Here is a 10966-nt window from a genome sequence, read left to right as displayed (position 1 = left end):
TCTAGGTGGCTCAATTGGTTGGAGCTCTGTCCAATACACCAAAAGGTTGTGTGAGTGTGTGTGTGAGTGTGTGTGTGTGTGTGTGTGTGTGTGTATATGCAAATACTAGTTGGGTTGAAGAAATTCTTACTCTTCTACTATCTATAGATATCATATATATGTATATGATAGAATCTACCTTGAAATAATAATCTAGCACTACCTGTTTAGTGTAATGATTTTACAACCATATATTGTCATGTTTTTCCTCCCACTCTTCATGTTATTTTGTCACAAGTTTTGTTTTACGTATACTTTAAACATATAATAAATACATTACTACTATTTTGCTTTATGCAGTAAGTTTTGTCTTAGAGTAATTAAAAATAAGGAAAAAATAACCTTATTTTAATTTATTCCATTTCTAGTTCTTATTTTGTGTAGATCCAAGTTTCTGTCTGTTGTTGGCTTGAAGAGCTACCTTTAATGTTTCTTGTAGAGTAGTTCTGCTGGCGATGAATTTCTGCAGTGCATGTTATCTGAGAAAGTATTTCTTTCTTTCTTTTTTTCTCCCAATTCTAATAGAGATATTTTTCTGAGTATAGGATTCTGGGTTGAAAGCTTTCTCTTTCAGCACTTTAAAGATGTCACTCCATTATCTTATGAGAAATCTGCTTTAATACTTATTTTTGTTCTTTTGTATGTAATGTTGACTTTAAGATTTCCTCTTTCTTTTATTTTAATAATTTGAATATGATATTGCCCCCTCCTCTTTTCTCATACTCTCTCTTTCTCTCTCTGTTATTTGTTTGTTTGTTTTGGTATGTATCCAGTCAAAAGATCCAAACAGACACTTCACAAAAAGGATATCCAAGTTGCTCAACATCTTTAGTCATCAGGAAAATGCAAACTAAAACCACAATGGGAAACCACTACATACTTAGGAGAATTATTCAAATGAAGAGATTGGCAATACCAAATATTGCTGGGAACTGGAATAACTGAAACTCTCATATGACACTGGTCTCCCAGTGTTGATTATCACTGTACATAATGATTTGGTAATATCTACCAAAGTTAAGCATATATTTATCACATAATAATGCAATTCTTCTCCTGGATATATACCCAACAAAAATGCATGCTTAAGTCTGAAAAGAGGTACAAAAATGCTAGTAGTAGCTTTATTCATAACAGCCCCAAATTAAAAAACATACACAAATATGCCTCTAAATAATAAAAATAAATGTTGATATAATGAGATACTGCAACACTAAAAAATGTGGATAGCCAAAACCAGTTTGGCTCAGTGGATGGAGTGTTAGCCTGCAGACTGAAAGGTCCCGGGTTCGATTCCAGTCAAGGGCATGTACCTGGGTTGCGGGCACATCCCCGGTGGGAGGTGTGCAGGAGGCAGCTGATTGGTGATTCTCTCTCATCAATGTTTCTAGCTCTCTATCCCTCTCCTTTCCTCTCTGTAAAAGAGTCAATGAAATATATTTAAAAATAAATAAATAAATAAATAAATAAATAAATAAATAAATAAAAAATGTGGATAAATCTCATAGAGCTAATATTTAGTTTAAGAAGTCAGCTATGAAAAAGCACTTGCAGTATGGCTCCTCTTAAATTAAGATCAAGAATAGACAAAATTGGAGGGGGTAAACGGGAGTCTTCTGAAGTTTGAAAATATTTTATAAATACATTTAGATAATGGTTATGTGGGTATATACCTATGCCAAAGTTCATTGATCTGTACACTTAAGTTTTGTGTACTCACTGAGTATAAGAAATACCCAAAAAAGAAGTAAATAAGAAAAAATGATGTTTACATGGAATTTTAGTACCATGCAGAAAAGATTGGTATGATGCCAAATCAGAATCAAAATACTATATAGGGAATAATCACAACATTACCTTAAACATGTAAATGAAAGACTGGAAGAAAATACACTGAAAGGTTAATAATGGGTCTTTCTGAGGGTGGGACTATGTGTTTTCTTCATGTTTTTCTGTGTCTTTATAACTTTCTCCGATGAACATGTATTTCATTTATAATTAGGAAAAATTATCTCAAAATATTAAAATGCCTTTTTAAAATTTAAAAGCCAAAAATTAGAAGGAAATAAATAGCCTGGCAAAACAGCATTTATCCTAAATGTTTATTATTTCTGTAATTGCCTCATTTTGAGGCTTTAGAAATTAAAACTAGGTCATATATTCAACAACTTTGAATTGGTTCATTTTCTCTCATTCTTTTACATAGTAGTCAAAAATCATAGGAATAAATGGGTCTATAGTTAAGTAGTTAAATATATTTGAGACCAAAAGGATTTTATTTTGCATTTTCTTATTAGATGTGCTCTTGTTTCATTTTGTTATTAACATGTAAAGCTGAATTAAAGAGGCCTTTTTTGCTTTTAAACGTTTCAGTGGAGTCTCCATCTGTTCATGAAAACTCGTGTCTTCCCCCTTACTTCTGAGGGCCTGAGTTCTGAGTACTCATTATTTTGAGGTTAAGTGAAAATTGTGACTGGAGAAAGCACCCTATCTGAGGAATGCCCAGCCTGCCAGGTCCCAGTGGACCCTGCCTGGAGCAATGTACTCATTCTTATGTACTTACTCGAACTATGTCTCAAATAAATCAGGGGTTATAACAGAATCTGCCAGACCTGTGGCCATAAAACCCAACCCTAGGCTGGTCTGTCTTGCATTGTTTTTTGCTAACTATCTCTCCTCAGCCACAAACTCAGGCCACCCAGGCTAGCAAAAAAGGACTTCCATCACTAAAACTATAGCAAGAAGACATTAAGGAGAGTAGAGGGTTCAGGCAGCAGACTTGCTGTCCAGCTGCTGTCTTCTAAGTCTTTGATACATTCAACGAGCAGTTATTGGGCCCTCTTTTTCCAGGCACTGTACCAGATCAGTGTCATCGACTAAATCATATCTTCCCAAAATTCATATATTAAAGTCCTAACTCCCAGGACCTCAGAATATGGCTGTATTTAGAGTAAAAATTACTTTATGGGGATAATTAAGTTAAAGGAGGTCATTAGGGTGGGCTCTCATCCAATACAACTGGTGTCCTTGTAAGAAAAGGAAGATTTGGATATAAACACCAAGTGAGGGAAGATGATGTAAGACACTGGAAGGAAACAACCATATATACCAACCAAGGTGTGGCCTGCGACAGATCTTTCTTTATGACCCTTCGAAAGAACCAATCCTGCTGACACCTTGACCTTGGCTTTCAGATTCCAGAGCTGTGAGAAAAATAGACATTCATCCTTCTTTATTTCTTGGATTTGTGTCCATTAAAATTGTTATGTGCAAGGGTATACAGCTCTATGAGTTTTAACACATGTACAGATTCATGTAACCACCAAGACAATCATAATAGAAACAGTTCCATCCTCCCGGAAAACTTGCTTGGCTGCTCCTTTGTAGTCAAATCTTCTCTTACCTGTAAATTCTTGTAACCACTTCTCTCTTCTCCTGGTAGTTATAAATTTAACAAGGTCCCCATGACCTTTGTCTCTGGTGTTACACCCTAAGTCGTCTCTTCTGTCTTGGGTGTGGACATGACCTGTGACTTACTTCTAGCCAACAGAATATGGCCAAAATATACAGTGTCACTTTCTTGGGTAGGTTGTGTTACATAGCAAAAGTCAGTCCCCTAATTATACTCTCCTATATAATAAAAGGCTAATATGCAAATTGTCCCTTTGGGAGTTCTACCACTCGATAGGACGTGCACTGACCACTAGAGGGTGTCACAGAATGAAGGAAGTCCCCAGCCTGCAGCAGGGGGAAGGAAGGCCCCATCAGTCCTGATTGCCGGCCAGACCCCGGGACCCTATCCATGTACAACTTTCATGCACTGGGCCGCTAGTTGTTATATAAGACGCTGTCCTAACAGACTGGAGCAAGAGATACTCTCCTCTTGGCCTGGAAGAAGCAAACAATTCTGTGTAACTGCCTAGGAAAAGGCCATGTGGCAGGAAACTGGGCAGCCTCTAGAACCTGAGGCTGGCCTCCAGCCAAAAGCCAGTAAGAAGCCAGGCACTCAATCATAGAGCTGCAAATGAATTCTGCCAACAACTTGGATGAGATTCTTACCTAATTGAACCTCCGGATGAGAGCAGCCTGGCTGACACGTTGATTGTAGCTTGTGAGATCCTGAGTAAAGGACCCTGTCAAGCTGAGCTCTGACCCCTGATCCACAGAAACTGGGAGATGACCCTTGTGTATTGTTTTAAGCTACTAAGTTTGTGGGACTTTATTATGAAGCAATAGAAAACAAATACACCTCCTTATGGTGTTGCCTTTTCCAGATATTAATGGACTCGTGCACCATGTAAACTTTTGAGATTAGCTCTTTTCACTTAGCATAATACCGTAAATTCATATATTACTATATCAAAAGCCATTACTCATTCTGGTTTCAATTAAAATGGCATAAGCAGCCTTTACCCTGTTATTTCCATTTTTGACTAAAAATGACAACCAAAATATCTGAAGGTGCTTTGAGGGAGGGGAAGGGAATGGTAGCAGGAAGACTGGAGAGGAAAGCCAAAAGTCCAAATAAGATTGATTCATGAGTGAGTTTCCCCTATTCCTCCCCCCCCCCCCCCCTACAATGTCCCTCGGGGTCTATAATCAAAAGGAGTCTGAAATCAGAACTGTGCATGGTGGAGAGAAAGAACTCCAAGAGAAGCACTCTCTTTCTGGTCTGAGAATGGAAAGGGGAACCATAAACATCAGAAAGAATAGAGGAACTTCTCCTTTTTAATTATTTCCATTCTCTCCACCTAACCTTCCAGGCAGCCCTGTGGTGGTGGTAGTGACAGCAACGTCAGCAGAAGCTGAACAGGCACCTAAAACTCTGAGGGAAGGAAACCCGTCTCTCTGACCAAAGAGACTCTGGTCCCAAGAGCTCTGGAGAATTTGCGTTGCTTTTTATCTCTGTCCTCTCCCTGCCCGGCTTTGGAGATAGACATAGCAATATGCCACAGAGCAGGAAACTGCAACTTCAGCTTTCTAGCCAGAAGGCTAGAACAGGTCCCTAGGGCCAGGAAATGTCACAGTGATCGTGGTATAAAGGAAACTCAAAGAGCAATACAATAAAGTTGTATGTGAACTGTGGTTCATTCCTGAGCTACAGATTCATAGATCTGACCCTAGACAGCATAGCAAAAGCTTTGAGGATTAAACTATAGCCCAGATCTCAGGCTGGCCACTGGAAGGTAGGTACATAAAATGTCTGAATAGCCCTTTAACAACTGGAAAAACTACCCTGGCTGGATGGCTCCGTTGATAGGAGCATTGCCTCGTACACCAAAAGGTTTTCAGTTTGATTCCTCGTCAGGGCACATACCTAGGTTTGTGGGTTCAATCCCTGGTTGGGGCACATACGAAAGGCAACGGATCAATGTTTCTCTCCTCCCCTTCCACTCTTTCTAAAATCAATAAAAACATATTCTTTGGTGAAGAGAAAAAGAATTTTTTGTAAACCCCAAAACTGGAAAACTGAACTGACATTAAAAATAAACTCACGGAAGGCAGCCATTGCCTGCTGAAACAAACAAACAAAATCAATACTCTTCCTAGGAATTAAACAGGACCCAGAGTCTCAAAACAATACTTAAAATGCCTCAAATGAAGAAGCAGGAAAATCTCAACAACTCAACAGACACCAACCCCAAGGATAAAGATAATCAACAGACACCAACCCCAAGATGACACATAGGAGCTGTGACCTTCTGCTCCACCAGGGCCTGGAGGGGATGCTGAGTTCTGGGTGTCATGATGGAAGGAGTTTTCACAAGCTCCTGCCTGACCCAGGTGGCCAGTTTCCTGGGGGCACGTTTCTGGTTTGCTCCTGAGGAACTAGTGGTCCCACCTGAAACATTTTCCTACACAGTATTCACCATTCAGCTGCTGTCAGCGCCTCTCTGCATCAGTACAAATTCAACTTGTCTAAACCTCTCACTAAGCAGGACAGCTCCACTCCACAGAGAAAGCTGTGCTGCTGATACATTTGGAATCAACTAAATTGTTGACATATCTAAAATTATTTAAAGTAGATCAAAATAGCTTAAAAGAGATATGGCTGTTTAAACACATTTAAGACTCTGGCCAGTGTTGCTCAGTGATTAGAGTGTTGGCCGATACACCAAAAGAGTCATGGGTTCGATTCCCAGTCAAATGGCACACATCTGATTCAATCCCCAGCCAGGTCAGGATGCATGCAGGAGGCCACCAAGTCATGTGTCTGTCACACATCAATGTTTCTATCTCTCTCTTTCCTTCTCCCTCCCTCCTCCCCTTACACTCTCTCTAAAAAATCAGTGGAAAAAATATCCTCAAGTAAGGATTAACAACAACAAAAAGAAAAGAAAACGTTGAAGGATATAAGAGGACCTGGAGTGGGAGGTTTGCTCACACTGACAGTGGTAAGTGACAAAGGACAAGATGTAGAATGCAGCTTTCCTATTAGAGATACAGGGGAGAAATGACTCTGAACAACCTTAATGCAGTGGGTTGCCATGGTAACGCAGGAAAACTGATCTGAATTAGGAGGCAGTCACACAGGTTGGACCTTACCAGAGGAAAAGGAGATCAGTGGGTGAAGGATAAGGGGGAGAGGAGGGAGGTGTAGGGCTGGGAAGGGGAGGAAGAGGAGGAGAATGGGTCCCCATAAAGGGAGAAGGAAAGGAGTGGGGGGTGGGGGAAGTGGTTCAGGACCCTATCTAGGTAGGGAGAGCTCCCTCAGGTTTTTCTCTTCTTCATCATATATATATATTATTCTGTCACTAAGACTGGTATTGAACTGGCAGGTGAGGTGGTTCTCTGTGTCTTGGATTCAGTCCCTCACTCGCTCAGCCAGTAGTGACTGCTGTGGCAGTCAAGGCTGCTGCCAGGGCCTGGGACAGGAGGGCCCGTCAGCCTCTCAGATTCTCCCCTGAGTCACTGGCAGCCTGGATGGGGGCTGGTGTCAACGAAGGGCTGGCCCACAGTTCTGGAAGGCTCTCATTCAGAAGCCACCTGGAGGGCGTGGGTCAGGCTCTCTCTTGTTTGTGTTGAGCTTTAGACAAGATAAACCAAAGGAGAAGTAGAGAGATGTGGTAAAAGTCTTTCCAATCTTCTAAAAGCAAAAAGAACATACAGCCAGTTACCACTTAAATAGCTGCTAGGCTGAGGGGGACACGGAGTAGGAGGAAAGGAAAGGAGATAAAACAATCTCTCAGGAATGCTATTGCCAGGTCAGGTCTAAAGCAGTGAGAGACAAAAACCAGATCACTTGTGTTCAAGACCCGGATCTGCTACTTGCCAGCAAGGTGGGACCTTGGCAAGTTACTTAATTCTTGATGCTTCAGTTTTCTCATTAGTAAAGAAGGAATAGTAGTTGTTCCTATATTACAGAGTTGCTGAGAGGTTTAAAAAGGATAAAGTGTTAAAATATAATAGGCACTCAATACCCAACGACCCATGACTCGGTATGTTATTGCCATAATCCATCTGGGGAGCCACAATCAGGCCCTTGGCAATTGGGCAGGATGTCACTGAGCCTACAGAGGAGGCCAGGGGTCACTGCCTTTGTCCTTCAGTCACATAGGCTGATGTACCAATGGTGAAATATATGGTACTTAGCATCTGCTGTGCAGAGTTTTGTTGCCTCTGATGGAGTTAAATGATTATGCCATTTATTTATTCTTGTTTTCTTAACAAAAGTTCAATCTGTTGAAGAAAACATGAACTTAATAGCCTTGGAAAATGATAAATTCCTGCAAGTGGAAGAGGTCAGATAGTAACTCAGTGAATTTATTCAGGAAAATGATTTCTAGGTCAAATGTGTCCCAGCACCACGGTGCCCTCCAACTAACCTCTCTTCCTTTTGAACTTAAGCCAAAAGATGGCCAGATATGTTCTGATGCTTGTCACAGCTCCAGACCAGAGCCCTCCAGGCGGCTTCTGAATGAGAGCCTTCCAGAACTGTGGGCCAGCACTTAGCGGACACCAGCCCAGATCCAGGCTGCCAGTGACTGGGGACGAGGGGTCAAACCAGGATCAGGGTTTGACTCCTAGTCCCCAGCACACCACCAGGCATGTGTTAGATGCTCAATATACATTCAGTACATGGATAACGGAATGATCAAATGTGCAAGATTTCACCTCCATAGGGTGCATATCTTTAATATTGGCATTAGGGTTCTCAGGTTCCCCAAGAGAGAAATCAAAAGGGAACCCTGGCCTTGGCTGGTTTTGCTCAGTGGATAGAGCCTCAGCCTGTGGACTGAAGGGTCCTGGGTTCGATTCTAGTCAAGGTCACATGTCTAGGTTGCAGGCTCAATCCCTGGTAGGGGGCATGCAGGTGGTAGCCAATGAATGATTCTCTTTCATCATTGATGTTTTTATCTCTACCTCTCCCTTCCTCTCTGAAGTCAATAAAAAAAAATATATTTTTAAAAAAGGAACCCCAGAGAAATTTCCAGACAAATTTTAGTAAGCTTATTAGAGACCTGATGCACAAAATTCTGCAAGAGTAGGCCTTTTTCCCCCCAGCTGCCGGCACCGGCTTCCCTCTGGCACCTGGGACCTGGGCTTTCCTCCTGCCGGCAGGTACCTGGGACACAGGCTTCTCTCACAGCCCTGGCTTCGTCTGGAAGGTTATCCAAAAGGACATCTGGTCTAATTAGCATATTATACTTTTATTATTATAGATGCTCGAGCTGTTCCAAAGCAGTGCTATTTTCACAGCCATGCTGGGTTACCTTTGAGCTGTTGGCACTAAAGTTTCCTTCTACACTGCACCCATGATTGGACATTCCTGTTGGCATTAAATTGGTGCCAACAACCATCGGTTGACACTATTGACAGAAAAAAAAAACCACATTTATTTTAGATAGATGATAGTTGAGTTTATTATAAGGGATTGGCTCCTGAGGTTATGGAGCTGAAAAGTCTCCAGATCTGCAGTCAGCAAGCTGGGACTCAGGAGAGCGGATGGTGTAAGCCAGTCTGATGGTGGAAGCTGCAATCTGAAAGCCTGCCGGCTGGAGACCCAGGAGCCCATGTTTCTGTTTGAGTCCAAAGGCAGGCGAAGACTAATGTCCCAGGTGTTGTTGGTTCCTCCCCCTCTTCTCTTCCCCACCCCCCACCCCCCTCCCCACCCCAGTCACTGGAGGATCAGCCTTTTTGTTCTATTCAGGCCTTCAACTGCTTGGATGATGTCCACCCTCATGGGGGGAGGAGGAGCCATCTGCATTACTCAGTCTGCTGATTCAAATGTTAATCTTACTCAGAAACACCCTCACAGACACACCCAGAATTATGTTTGATCAAATATCTAGGGATCCATGGCCCAAACTGACCCACAGAATTAATCATCACACCAGGGGGTAATGTTGGCTAAAGACCTAAAGAAAGGCCCAGATGCAGCCAGCGACGAAAGGTGCAGAGCAGTGAAAAACAGATGTTGCAACAGGAAGGACCCAGCGTGGCCCCTGCAGCCCCGTGTCTATTGCCTGTGTCCCGGAGCGCCGTGTTCCTATTTTTGAAAGTTCTGAACAGGGGAAGTTCTGTGCGGGACCACAGGAGAGCTGGAACCTAAGTGCTGGGTTAAAGCACTCTCTGCTCAGCCAGCCAGATAGGGGGCCTTGGAAGCAAAGGGAGTCTCTGAGGCCGGGAACCAGCGGCGCCTTTCTTAAGGGCTCTTTGCCCAGTCCACACAATGGAAAGAGGCTAACGGAAGTCCCTTGGAAAATCTGCACAGGAATTGGGACATGACCCAGCAGGGTCAAGGTCATCCAGGCTGCTTGGTGCCACATTCAGGGCTAGTTTCAGTGGTCTGCGACCTGGGCAGTAAACACAGGGTCCATGCATTAGTGGCTCGTGTTTGATTGAATACTCTGCTGTTACGGTCTTGAAAGTCTTAGTGGTTCTGAACAGGAGGGTCTTGCATTGTCATTTTGTACTGGGCCTCGCATATGATGTAGCCTGTCCTGGCCATGTGGTCTCCAGCCCTAGCTGGGGAAACCCATGCTAGACTTAGAAAGACAGACCGAGTTAAAATGGACCCACGAGACCCCTTGGTCCGGACACATTGCCGGCACAGCACACCTGGCCCCTTTAGATCCGGCTGGCTTAGAACCGGGCAATTAAGGACTTTGTTTGCAATTAGACTATACCAGTAAATTTAAAAATAGAAAGGTCAGCCCCTCCTTCTCCTAAGCATGAACCGTGTGTGTGGCTCTCCTCATGCTAGAGTTGGGGGAGACACATGGGGGGATGTGTTAAGGATGGCGTGGAGCCAGAAGGTGGTCCCTGGACAGAGGCGGGAAGGAAACTGGCTCCGGGAAGTCCTAGAGGAGAAACGTGTGGGTTGCTCTGACTTGCCAGGAATTCCATTACAATTTTCCACATCCCCCCTGGTGGACTTGTTTTATGCCCAGCATAAGTCTTCAGGCTGCAGGAAATAGCAGCATTCAAGCATTAATGGAGAATTTTAAAGTACCTGTGTTAAGTTAGTGAATGACTTATTACTTGGTCACTCTTAATATATATTTTTCCTGTTTGGCTTCATACTTTGTAACAGACTTGTTTTCTATTGGTTTGCATATGTGTAACGGATTCCTTTTATCATGGTTTTTACGTAAAACAGATCTCTAACCTGCTTTTGGGACACAACTTGTTGGTAAGCTATGCATGTTTAAATTCAGTAGAATACTGTTTTTGCATTCACCAAAATAGTCACAAAACAAGAGTAGCCTAAATATATCCTTAGGAGGAGAATTACAGAGGTAACCAGTCTCCAGAGAGGCCTCCGTAATTAGCAGATGACGACTGGGAATATTCTGGGTAGAGTGGCTTTGTGCAGTTTTCAGAGTTTCTGTTTCATTTCAGGCCATGCAATCACATTTGACTCCATGCCACTGGTGTGAGGTTGCTGGAACAAGCTACTCGTGTCTATTTTGAAAGCCGAAGC

Source organism: Pipistrellus kuhlii, unplaced genomic scaffold (assembly GCF_014108245.1).
Source record: "Pipistrellus kuhlii isolate mPipKuh1 unplaced genomic scaffold, mPipKuh1.p scaffold_m20_p_6, whole genome shotgun sequence".
NCBI classification, from domain to species: Eukaryota; Metazoa; Chordata; class Mammalia; order Chiroptera; family Vespertilionidae; genus Pipistrellus; species Pipistrellus kuhlii.
The sequence above is the reverse complement of the archived record's forward strand: the minus strand, read 5'-3'. Positions refer to the sequence as shown.